Below are 13490 nucleotides of genomic sequence, written 5' to 3'. Positions count from 1 at the left end.
TAACAAAGTGTATGGTTCTATTTATAGAAGCTTGGTTGGTTGCTTATTGTATTTGACAGCAACAAGGCTAGACATCATGTATGCTACAAATTTACTCTCTAGGTTCATGCAAAATCCTAGTGAGTTGCATTTTAAGGCTGCTAAGAGAGTGTTGAGATATGTCAAAGGAACCAATGAAATTAGAATTTGGTTCAAGAAGAATAAAAGTTCAAGACTGGTTGGATTTACAGACAATGACTGGGCTGGCTCTCAAAAAGACATGAAAAGCACTTCAAGTTATGTGTTTTTCATTGGATTAAATGTGTTTAGCTAGAATTCAAAGAAATAAGGAACTGTGGCTTAATTGACAGCAAAAGTAGAGTATATAACTGTTGTAGTTGCTGTTAATCAAGCAATTTAGCTAAGAAAAATTTGGATGAATTTGAGTCAAAAGTAAGATGATCCAACATAAATTTTTTGTGATAATCAGTCAACAATTAAAATGGTCAAGAACTCTGTATTTCACGGAAGAACTAAACACATTAAGATCAAGTATCACTTTATTAGAGAAGTTGAAGCTAAGAATGAAATGAAGCTGGTGCATTGCAAGTTAGAAGATCAAATTGCAGATATTCTGACCAAGGCCTTACCAAAGGCAAGGTTTGAAACATTAAGGAAAAGTCTTGGCGTTTCTAGTAGAAATGCTAACGAGGAGTGTTAGTGGTTGAAGTAACTAAGTATGATATATCTACTGCAACTTTTGCAACATGTTCTGCCATCTTATCAGTTTAGGTAGCATGATGGATCTGTGTATGGTGATCTATATTGTTAGGCAAACAACTTTTGAAGTAATTAAATAAACTTTTCTATTTTTGAAGCCTATAAATTAATGAAATGAAGCTTATAATCTGATAAAGCCAATTTACTACAATTATCATATTAGTTTCTTCATTTTTTTTCCTTATTCTTTTTTTGCTCTAAATCTTTTATTTATTTAAGTCAGACCTAATAAATTTATAAGAAATTATCTTTTCACAACCACTTAATGGATTTCAACACAAGCGACAAAGAGAAAAGTACACTAATTTTATCACTTAATCAAACCATCCGTTCGTTGATTTTATGTTCTTCTTGTTGCTTAGTCTTTTCCTCCTCTCCATCCCTTTGGAGAAAAAAAAGACGGAATTAAGACTATCTTAGTGCTTTGAATCAATACACTTTACTTTATTAGCAATTTAAATCACTTTATCTTTTGATAGGTGAATAATATTTCTTATTTTTTATTAAAGAAAGACAAGGAGATCCACAACTAAAAGTTATGCCATTGCCCATTATATTCAATATTTAATAAAAAATGGGTAAATATTATCCTGCTTTTCACACGCTATATACACCAATCCAGAAACAGTAAATTGCACAATTAGCAGTGCAATAATCATATGATTCTCCCATGTTGGCTTCCCTGTTTCAGAACAAGGGCCAATAGAAAGCTCTAGCCTCTTGGATGCATTCACCATCCCCAGTTTTTTTCCTTTCAGGTAATCTAAAGAGTGTGAGCACTACTTCTGAGTGGCACTCATTTATAGCCTATATGCAAAGTTACCAGAAAATAAGCAAAAGGAGAAGCATCACAAAGCTCGGTAGCCGCTTACAATATTTGGTAAGTACCATAGACATCAAGATTCAGAATTTGGCTGAAACTTGAAACAGGCTTGAAACCAAATTGATGCTCTCAGATACTATCAAGGAAAGTACAAATGCCTCAATCAATGTAAGTTAGGTATTATACCCTAACTTGGCAATCACATTACAGTTGAAGAAGATGCATGAAGGCTAATGGCAAAAATTGAACACTAAAAGGTCCGTCAGGCTACTTTAACCCATCAAAATGAAATTAAAACAAAGATTAAAAAAAAAATGCTTTTTGATCTCTCCTTCATGGTTCCTCCTTTACTGCTAGAACTACCTCCTCCTTATCTATTTCCTTAATCTTATCAGAAACTGAAGAATATTGCTCTTGGCTCTTGTTGTGAGACTGATCTTTTTCTTTGCCCTACAACAGCAAGTATAAACCAATGATAACAGTGACTCCACCCAGTATGCTGAATGATTAAGTCAAATAAAATTGAAGAGGACCTGATCCATAGCAGTGCTTTTGCACCTTTGAACTTTGAAATGACATTTGAGTTTTACTTCTTACCTTCCTGTATATAGTTTTTCACCAAAGACAAAGTATGCTAGAACTGCCACCATAACTGTTTGAAGAGGATTAAACATGGACGCAAAGACTGGCCCTTTCTCCTTCAAGCACCAAATTTGAAGGAAGATGAGGAACCCCGAGCAAACAATTCCCTAGCATATTCGCTTAGACATGATTTTCAACAGAGAGATACCTATATATTTAAACTATTCTAATGATTCTGAAATTACTTGCAGCGTATGTAATAGCCCAGAAATCAATACCGAACATGGTGATAGACCATGCTGCCGGTTTGTGCTGTGAGAACACAGCAAATACAGCCGATTGTACTCCCCCAAGGCAGTCCATCCATGCTGTTAATGACAGTTGAGCAGGATATTTCTTTATAGTAACTGCCTACAAGGTTCACATGTTTTTATAATATTGCCTAAAAAATTTCAGAGATATAACTTCACAATCATTTTTTAGCCTCGAGGGTGGGAAAACGATTAAAAATTAGTAAATGTATTACCTGCATAAGTTACCATGAAGAACATGCTATGCAGCTAGCGATAGTAAGGATTGACCCTTTCACCCAGTTCTCATGAATAGAAAGTCTTTTCATGTCAATTGGAGCATCCCACAAGTTTTGCAGTGCTGGTCCTTTGTACAAAGTGAAGACCGTGACCCCTGCCAAGGATATTAAGGTTCCAAGGATTTTGGCTATCCCACGAGGACTCTTTACATCAAAAACCTCCATCCTGCACCAAGAACATGAAGAATATTGTTCATCAAATCTCCTTTTTAACTGTTTGTAATCTTTGCAGAACACCGAAGGATTCCTAGTCTCCACCTGAACAAGATGGCAATTACAAAAGTTAAAGATGAAACGGTGTTGAACACTGCTGCAACGAATGTTGGAGAAGTGCATCTCATACTTGCAAAGAACATGTTAAAAGCTAAACAAACCCTGTTTTTTCTTCAAGGGGAAAAATAAGAAGAAAAATTGTGAGTGCTTGTCATATTATGAACAAAATCTTTGAGTCTCATTGGAATTATATAGAAATGAAAGAGTAGCATTGTCACCCCAAGAAAGAAACCACAAATAACTCCAAAAACAGTGCTAATGTCAACTTTGGCCTTGATTTTCTGCAAAAAATGTAAAATGATTAGGCAGTGAACCTTTCCATGTTAATTAAAAAGAACTAAGCTAGTAAACTAAGCGTTCCAGGTTCCATGCTGTGTGACTGTGTTCTTGTACTTAAAGGTTACAACTAGGTGGATGTTGATAAGTGTTTGCACACCCTACCTTTCAAGAAAATAGGCAAAAGGAAACATCACCAAACCAGCTAGGCCGAGTCGATAAGTGACATAGACGTGTGGATTTAGCCCTTGATTGAATGCAGCTTCTGTAATGAAATACACAATTGCAGATAAAATTTGCCCTAGAATCATGCTTAGATGGGGCTTATATCTTGCAAATGTTGCCTTCAATGTGCATGTCATATCTCTTGCTTGTACATTGATAACCTTTCTGCCTCTTTCTGTTTACTAATAGATGGAGCGGGAAACGCTTCTATACTATTGTTGAAATGATATCAGGTTCTGTTACTGTAGCAATAGGTATGCTTTGATGTTGAAAGCATCATATTCTCCATGAAAATTCTGGTTCAGATTGTCATAAGCAGATTTAGAAAATTCTGGTGCTTCTTATGACTGTTTGTCCTGTAGAATACTAGAATCTTTCTGATCAGTAATGTCAAACCCAAATAACAATAAAATAGGAAGATGGAAATAATAGTTAAAAAGGTGTTCTAGGCAAAGCTATTACCTTACTATTTCACTAGCTTCATTCTCCCTCTAGTGTCTCCTATTATCTATTTAATGGTTGTTGCACAAGAAGAATTGCTTTTGTGAGGCTCTCATTATATTTATTATTTTTTAAACCATGAACTGCTTTACATGCATGACAATACCATAAGCATGAACGGGAAACCATGAACTTTAAAAACTAAAGGGGAGAACTCAAATTCCACGGCAGCTGAGAATGAAACCAAAAGAAAGTATGATTCTTCCTCTAGACCCTCTATGATTCCTTCCCCTATACTAAGTAATTTTTAGTTTCATAGAAGAAAATAAAGGGAGCTTCCTTTCACGTGATACCAAGCAAAAATGAAATAGCCTAAGCTTTCATGCAATGAGAAAACGAAACTGTTTTCTCCTTTTATAAATTTTCATGACTTTCGGTTCTAAAAGAACCCTCTTTTTTCCTTCCATACAACAGAAACATCAATAGAAAGAGTGAGCTTCGATAAAAAGAAGATCAGGAAAAAAAACGAAGCCTTTCTTTCTGCCCAAACCAGTTTTGTTTTTATCAAAAAACTGTTGCGCCTGAAGCAATAATCACAACAATACAGAAGCAATAGACAACAATCAATAATCAAATGCGCAGAAAAATAAAGCACACCAAGATTTACGTGGAAAACCCTCCAGTGTAGAGGGAAAAAAAACCACGGGCCGCCAGAAAAATCTTCACTATCAAATAATAGTTATACAAAGTTCTTCTCTAGCTAAAACTAGAGCTAATCAACAACTAGAGAAACAATTGGAGAAATCTCACCAAATAAGTGACTCAACAAATACACCCTGGATTTGTTCCTAGAGAGCTTCAAACCCGATCTTCATCGTTCAGAATGTCAAACTCTGAATCATAAACCTCCTGACAAGGTTCCAACTCAATCGGACCACGGATCGACTTCCGTTCAACCAACTCTCCCTTCTCCTTTTTCTCTCTCTGCTTTTCCTGGCTTTTCTTCTTTCTCTGCTTGGTTTTCGACACACACCTTAAACAACCCCACCTCTTTTTTATTAAGTAGCTAGGGCTCTGTGTAAAATAAAAGATCAAGGCCCATGGCCTTTACTTGGTCCAAAACCACTTACATGGGACTGGACCCCATTTTCCTAACAATCTCCCCCTCCAGCCCCATTAGGAGGAGATTCATCACCATAGCAGTTTCATTTGGAACTTACCTTGGCCAGGGAACTCATTCCGACCAAGTTACTACAAAGCTCAAGCTTTTCCCTGGGAAGTATCTTAGTCAACATATCTGCCACATTTTTATCAGTATGGACTTTCTTCAATAGCATCTGCTGTTCTTCAATCACTGAACGTAACCAATGATATCTAACATCAATGTGCTTTGTTCTAGCATGGTACATGGTATTCTTACTCAAATCTAAAGCACTCTGGCTATCACAAAATACCACATACTCTTTCTGATTCAACCCTAATTCAAGAAGAAAACGTTTCATCCAAAGCATTTCTTTACATGCTTCAGTTGCTGCAATATACTCAGCCTCTGTAGTTGACAAAGCAACACACTTCTGCAACTTAGACTGCCAAGATACAGCTCCTCCTGCAAAAGTAAACAAATACCCTGAAGTAGATTTTCTACCATCAAGATCTCCTGCCATGTCAGCATCAGTAAACCCTTCTAGAACTGGTTGTGAAACTCCATAAGTCAAGCACATTTTTGAGGTACCCCTCAAATATCTAAAAATCCATTTCACTGCTTCCCAGTGAACCTTCCCTGGATTAGAAAGAAATCTGCTCACTACACCAACTGCATGAGCAATGTCAGGCCTTGTACAAACCATAAGATACATTAAAGAACCGACTGCAGAAGAATAAGGAATACTAGACATAGCTAGTTGCTCTTCCTTAGACACTGGACAAGATTTCTTACTTAGGTGAAAATGGTTGGCAAGTGAACTGCTAACTGATTTAGCATGTTGCATGTTGAATCTACCAAGCACTCGTTCAACATACTTTTCCTGTGACAACCACAGCTTTCCAGCTCTCCTATCCCGGATAATGTCCATACCAAGAATCTGCTTTGCTGGACCTAAATCTTTCATATCAAAAGACTTAGACAATTGTTCTTTCAACCTGCAAACCATACTAGCATCTTGTCCTACAATCAACATATCATCAACATATAATAATAGGATAATGAAGTTACCATTAGAGAATTGTTTAACATACACACAAGAATCCGCTGCTGTTCTTTTATAGTTATGACTCATCATAAAGGAATCAAACTTCTTGTACCACTGTCGCGGAGCTTGTTTCAAGCCATACAAGCTTTTCTTCAATTTGCAAACTAAGTGCTCTTTCCCTTTCACTTCAAAACCCTCAGGCTGATTCATATAAATGTCCTCCTGCAAATCACCATGCAAAAATGCAGTTTTAACATCAAGTTGCTCAAGCTCAAGATTCAAACTAGCTGCCAATCCCAGTACCACTCGAATAGAACTCATTTTTACAACTGGAGCAAAAATCTCATCAAAATCGATGCCTGGTTTCTGAGAAAAACCTTTTACTACCAATCGAGCTTTGTACCTCACTAGTTTGTCACCATCCTTTTTCAACTTGAACACCCATTTATTCTTTAATGGCCTCTTCCCTGTTGGAAGTTTAACAAGATCATAAGTACCATTCTTTCGCAATGACTCCATCTCTTCTTTCATTGCTTTTAACCAGTGCTCTTTATCCGGAGTAGCCTGCACATCTTGAAAGCTTTCTGGCTCCCCTTCACTGGTAACTAAAATAAAATCTGAACTTGAATACCTGGTAGATGGCCTGCGCTCTCTAGTAGATCTTCTGGGCTGAGACTCTACATCACTTGATGCTGAAGGTAGCTCCCCCTGCTCAACACTCTCAGGTAGAGAGGATTGCTCCCCCTGCTCAAAACTAATAGCATCTGGCTCATCACCAACTGTAGCTGGCTCATCCATATCCCCAAGTTCTGTTTCTGGCTCATTTTCACCATCTGTGGCTCTTTCCTGTGAAATCCCTGTCGGTGTTGAAACATCACACTCAACAGTAACTCGTGTAGTCTTCTCATTTTTTTCAAGATCTGCTATGGTTTCTTTTTCATGAAAGACCACATCTCTGCTTCTGACTGTCTTTCTCTTTACTGGATCCCATACCCTGTAACCAAATTCCTCATCACCATATCCTACAAACACACACTGTGTAGCTTTACTGTCAAGCTTTGATCTCTGCTCTTTCGGCATATGCATGAATGCTTTACACCCAAAAATTTTCAAGTGAGAGTATGAAGCATCTTTTCCTGTCCACACTCTTTCTGGAATGTCAAAGCCCAAAGGAACTGATGGTGACCTGTTAAGTAAATAACAAGCTGTGTTGACTGCTTCACCCCAGAATGGCTTTGGTAATTTTGCCATCCTCAACATACATCTGACTTTTTCCACAATGGTGCGATTCATTCTTTCAGCTATACCATTATGCTGCGGTGTTCCAGGTTCTGTCCTCTCATGCCTGATCTCATGCTTTGAGCAATACTCTTCAAAGCTTTTAGATGTGTATTCCCCACCATTATCAGTTCGAATACACTTCAAGGGTAACCCTGTCATCCTTTCAACCATGGCATGAAATTTTTGAAAATACTGCAGTACCTGACTTTTATATTTCAACATATACACCCAAATCTTACGTGAAGCATCATCAATAAAAGTAACAAAATATCTGCTACCACCTAATGACTCAACCTCAATGGGACCACATACGTCAGAATAAATTAATTCCAATCTATTTTCTTTTCTCTGAGAACTTTTACGAAAAGAAACTCTATGATGCTTACCAAACAAACAATAATCACATGAATCGAGAGACATACCTTTGGTCAAGGGAATGAGAGAGTGCCTTGCCAAAACCTGTAACCCTTTTTCACTCATGTGTGCCAGCCTCCTGTGCCACAAGTTTGCTGAAACATCATTTTCAACGGTATTTACCTGGTTACCGTTCAATTGCATCCATGTCTTATACATTGTGCAGCATAATTTTCCCCTTGCAACTACCATAGATCCTTTGAGAAGCTTCCACTGTCCATTCTTTTGTCGGCTTTCATATCCCTCCTTATCAAGGACATTAATAGCAAGCAAGTTCATTCTCATATCTGGAATGTGTCTGACATCTCTCAAAGTCAACATGCAGCCTGTACTAGTTTGTACAACAATATCACCAATCCCAACAATCTGCGACACACTCTTGTTTCCCATCTTGGTACAACCAAAGTCTCCTGCTTTGTAAGTTGTAAACAACTCTCTCTTAGGAACATAATGATATGCCGCTCCTGTGTCAACTATCCACTCAATGCCGGGATCACTAACATGATTACAATCACCATGTGTACAAATCAAAGTAACTGAATCACTATCTGAATTCACTGCTGCAACATTGCCATCATCTGAACTCTTGCCTTTCTCATCTTTTCGCTCTTGCTTCAAGATTCTACAATTTCGTTTTATATGACCAGCCTTACCACAATGGAAACACTTTACTTTACCTCTAAACTTAGATTTATGTTTAGACTTACAAGTTGCAATCTTTTTAACAAGCATAACTTTATTCATACCTGTTTTTCTCTCATACAATGCTGCCAATTTTTCCCAAACAATGTGAGCATCCGATTCCTGCGCTACATGATGGAACACGCTGATATCAACCCATTTTCTGATTGTAGCCAGCGTCTTTCTACCTAGCTTCTTCCAGCTTTCATCTTTCATATCTGCTGGTTTAACCGAATCACCCAATACTGGCTCATACAAATCTTTGCAGTATAGATGATCCTCCATCATAGGCTTCCAAATTGAATAATTTGATGCTGTCAATTTTATCATGGAACCTGTATCACCTTCCATGATCTCAAACAGAATTTACTTCTATCCTGGGTTGCTTCTGTATCGATGTCTCAAAATAACCCTCGCTCTGATACCACTTGTTGCGCCTGAAGCAATAATCACAACAATACAGAAGCAATAGACAACAATCAATAATCAAATGCGCAGAAAAATAAAGCACACCAAGATTTACGTGGAAAACCCTCCAGTGTAGAGGGAAAAAAAACCACGGGCCGCCAGAAAAATCTTCACTATCAAATAATAGTTATACAAAGTTCTTCTCTAGCTAAAACTAGAGCTAATCAACAACTAGAGAAACAATTGGAGAAATCTCACCAAATAAGTGACTCAACAAATACACCCTGGATTTGTTCCTAGAGAGCTTCAAACCCGATCTTCATCGTTCAGAATGTCAAACTCTGAATCATAAACCTCCTGACAAGGTTCCAACTCAATCGGACCACGGATCGACTTCCGTTCAACCAACTCTCCCTTCTCCTTTTTCTCTCTCTGCTTTTCCTGGCTTTTCTTCTTTCTCTGCTTGGTTTTCGACACACACCTTAAACAACCCCACCTCTTTTTTATTAAGTAGCTAGGGCTCTGTGTAAAATAAAAGATCAAGGCCCATGGCCTTTACTTGGTCCAAAACCACTTACATGGGACTGGACCCCATTTTCCTAACAATCTCCCCCTCCAGCCCCATTAGGAGGAGATTCATCACCATAGCAGTTTCATTTGGAACTTACCTTGGCCAGGGAACTCATTCCGGCCAAGTTACTACAAAGCTCAAGCTTTTCCCTGGGAAGTATCTTAGTCAACATATCTGCCACATTTTTATCAGTATGGACTTTCTTCAATAGCATCTGCTGTTCTTCAATCACTGAACGTAACCAATGATATCTAACATCAATGTGCTTTGTTCTAGCATGGTACATGGTATTCTTACTCAAATCTAAAGCACTCTGGCTATCACAAAATACCACATACTCTTTCTGATTCAACCCTAATTCAAGAAGAAAACGTTTCATCCAAAGCATTTCTTTACATGCTTCAGTTGCTGCAATATACTCAGCCTCTGTAGTTGACAAAGCAACACACTTCTGCAACTTAGACTGCCAAGATACAGCTCCTCCTGCAAAAGTAAACAAATACCCTGAAGTAGATTTTCTACCATCAAGATCTCCTGCCATGTCAGCATCAGTAAACCCTTCTAGAACTGGTTGTGAAACTCCATAAGTCAAGCACATTTTTGAGGTACCCCTCAAATATCTAAAAATCCATTTCACTGCTTCCCAGTGAACCTTCCCTGGATTAGAAAGAAATCTGCTCACTACACCAACTGCATGAGCAATGTCAGGCCTTGTACAAACCATAAGATACATTAAAGAACCGACTGCAGAAGAATAAGGAATACTAGACATAGCTAGTTGCTCTTCCTTAGACACTGGACAAGATTTCTTACTTAGGTGAAAATGGTTGGCAAGTGAACTGCTAACTGATTTAGCATGTTGCATGTTGAATCTACCAAGCACTCGTTCAACATACTTTTCCTGTGACAACCACAGCTTTCCAGCTCTCCTATCCCGGATAATGTCCATACCAAGAATCTGCTTTGCTGGACCTAAATCTTTCATATCAAAAGACTTAGACAATTGTTCTTTCAACCTGCAAACCATACTAGCATCTTGTCCTACAATCAACATATCATCAACATATAATAATAGGATAATGAAGTTACCATTAGAGAATTGTTTAACATACACACAAGAATCCGCTGCTGTTCTTTTATAGTTATGACTCATCATAAAGGAATCAAACTTCTTGTACCACTGTCGCGGAGCTTGTTTCAAGCCATACAAGCTTTTCTTCAATTTGCAAACTAAGTGCTCTTTCCCTTTCACTTCAAAACCCTCAGGCTGATTCATATAAATGTCCTCCTGCAAATCACCATGCAAAAATGCAGTTTTAACATCAAGTTGCTCAAGCTCAAGATTCAAACTAGCTGCCAATCCCAGTACCACTCGAATAGAACTCATTTTTACAACTGGAGCAAAAATCTCATCAAAATCGATGCCTGGTTTCTGAGAAAAACCTTTTACTACCAATCGAGCTTTGTACCTCACTAGTTTGTCACCATCCTTTTTCAACTTGAACACCCATTTATTCTTTAATGGCCTCTTCCCTGTTGGAAGTTTAACAAGATCATAAGTACCATTCTTTCGCAATGACTCCATCTCTTCTTTCATTGCTTTTAACCAGTGCTCTTTATCCGGAGTAGCCTGCACATCTTGAAAGCTTTCTGGCTCCCCTTCACTGGTAACTAAAATAAAATCTGAACTTGAATACCTGGTAGATGGCCTGCGCTCTCTAGTAGATCTTCTGGGCTGAGACTCTACATCACTTGATGCTGAAGGTAGCTCCCCCTGCTCAACACTCTCAGGTAGAGAGGATTGCTCCCCCTGCTCAAAACTAATAGCATCTGGCTCATCACCAACTGTAGCTGGCTCATCCATATCCCCAAGTTCTGTTTCTGGCTCATTTTCACCATCTGTGGCTCTTTCCTGTGAAATCCCTGTCGGTGTTGAAACATCACACTCAACAGTAACTCGTGTAGTCTTCTCATTTTTTTCAAGATCTGCTATGGTTTCTTTTTCATGAAAGACCACATCTCTGCTTCTGACTGTCTTTCTCTTTACTGGATCCCATACCCTGTAACCAAATTCCTCATCACCATATCCTACAAACACACACTGTGTAGCTTTACTGTCAAGCTTTGATCTCTGCTCTTTCGGCACATGCATGAATGCTTTACACCCAAAAATTTTCAAGTGAGAGTATGAAGCATCTTTTCCTGTCCACACTCTTTCTGGAATGTCAAAGCCCAAAGGAACTGATGGTGACCTGTTAAGTAAATAACAAGCTGTGTTGACTGCTTCACCCCAGAATGGCTTTGGTAATTTTGCCATCCTCAACATACATCTGACTTTTTCCACAATGGTGCGATTCATTCTTTCAGCTATACCATTATGCTGCGGTGTTCCAGGTTCTGTCCTCTCATGCCTGATCCCATGCTTTGAGCAATACTCTTCAAAGCTTTTAGATGTGTATTCCCCACCATTATCAGTTCGAATACACTTCAAGGGTAACCCTGTCATCCTTTCAACCATGGCATGAAATTTTTGAAAATACTGCAGTACCTGACTTTTATATTTCAACATATACACCCAAATCTTACGTGAAGCATCATCAATAAAAGTAACAAAATATCTGCTACCACCTAATGACTCAACCTCAATGGGACCACATACGTCAGAATAAATTAATTCCAATCTATTTTCTTTTCTCTGAGAACTTTTACGAAAAGAAACTCTATGATGCTTACCAAACAAACAATAATCACATGAATCGAGAGACATACCTTTGGTCAAGGGAATGAGAGAGTGCCTTGCCAAAACCTGTAACCCTTTTTCACTCATGTGTGCCAGCCTCCTGTGCCACAAGTTTGCTGAAACATCATTTTCAACGGTATTTACCTGGTTACCGTTCAATTGCATCCATGTCTTATACATTGTGCAGTATAATTTTCCCCTTGCAACTACCATAGATCCTTTGAGAAGCTTCCACTGTCCATTCTTTTGTCGGCTTTCATATCCCTCCTTATCAAGGACATTAATAGCAAGCAAGTTCATTCTCATATCTGGAATGTGTCTGACATCTCTCAAAGTCAACATGCAGCCTGTACTAGTTTGTACAACAATATCACCAATCCCAACAATCTGCGACACACTCTTGTTTCCCATCTTGGTACAACCAAAGTCTCCTGCTTTGTAAGTTGTAAACAACTCTCTCTTAGGAACACAATGATATGCCGCTCCTGTGTCAACTATCCACTCAATGCCGGGATCACTAACATGATTACAATCACCATGTGTACAAATCAAAGTAACTGAATCACTATCTGAATTCACTGCTGCAACATTGCCATCATCTGAACTCTTGCCTTTCTCATCTTTTCGCTCTTGCTTCAAGATTCTACAATTTCGTTTTATATGACCAGCCTTACCACAATGGAAACACTTCACTTTACCTCTAAACTTAGATTTATGTTTAGACTTACAAGTTGCAATCTTTTTAACAAGCATAACTTTATTCATACCTGTTTTTCTCTCATACAATGCTGCCAATTTTTCCCAAACAATGTGAGCATCCGATTCCTGCGCTACATGATGGAACACGCTGATATCAACCCATTTTCTGATTGTAGCCAGCGTCTTTCTACCTAGCTTCTTCCAGCTTTCATCTTTCATATCTGCTGGTTTAACCGAATCACCCAATACTGGCTCATACAAATCTTTGCAGTATAGATGATCCTCCATCATAGGCTTCCAAATTGAATAATTTGATGCTGTCAATTTTATCATGGAACCTGTATCACCTTCCATGATCTCAAACAGAATTTACTTCTATCCTGGGTTGCTTCTGTATCGATGTCTCAAAATAACCCTCGCTCTGATACCACTTGTTGCGCCTGAAGCAATAATCACAACAATACAGAAGCAATAGACAACAATCAATAATCAAATGCGCAGAAAAATAAAGCACACCAAGATTTACGTGGAAAACCCTC

The 13490-nt window shown here is 38.3% G+C and overlaps 1 protein-coding gene and 1 pseudogene across 2 annotated transcripts in view; one reads left to right on the top strand and one right to left on the bottom strand.

Annotated features, from left to right (window-relative positions):
* Positions 1 to 13490, top strand: part of LOC111283986 (uncharacterized) — a 49027-nt gene that overhangs the window by 8714 nt on the left and 26823 nt on the right. The window lies entirely within an intron of this gene.
* On the bottom strand, positions 1916 to 3978 carry LOC111283566 (WAT1-related protein At1g43650-like; annotated as a pseudogene). Its single transcript, XR_016341042.1, has 7 exons — positions 3468 to 3978; positions 3245 to 3307; positions 3012 to 3128; positions 2691 to 2919; positions 2414 to 2575; positions 2180 to 2331; positions 1916 to 2081 (listed from the first exon to the last, which is right to left on the bottom strand). The product of XR_016341042.1 is annotated as a WAT1-related protein At1g43650-like (transcript).

The sequence above is a fragment of the Durio zibethinus genome, chromosome 3 (assembly GCF_047325235.1).
Source record: "Durio zibethinus cultivar Kanyao isolate XHJ-2024 chromosome 3, ASM4732523v1, whole genome shotgun sequence".
Lineage (NCBI taxonomy): Eukaryota > Viridiplantae > Streptophyta > Magnoliopsida > Malvales > Malvaceae > Durio > Durio zibethinus.
This window is presented reverse-complemented; position numbering and strand designations above follow the sequence as displayed.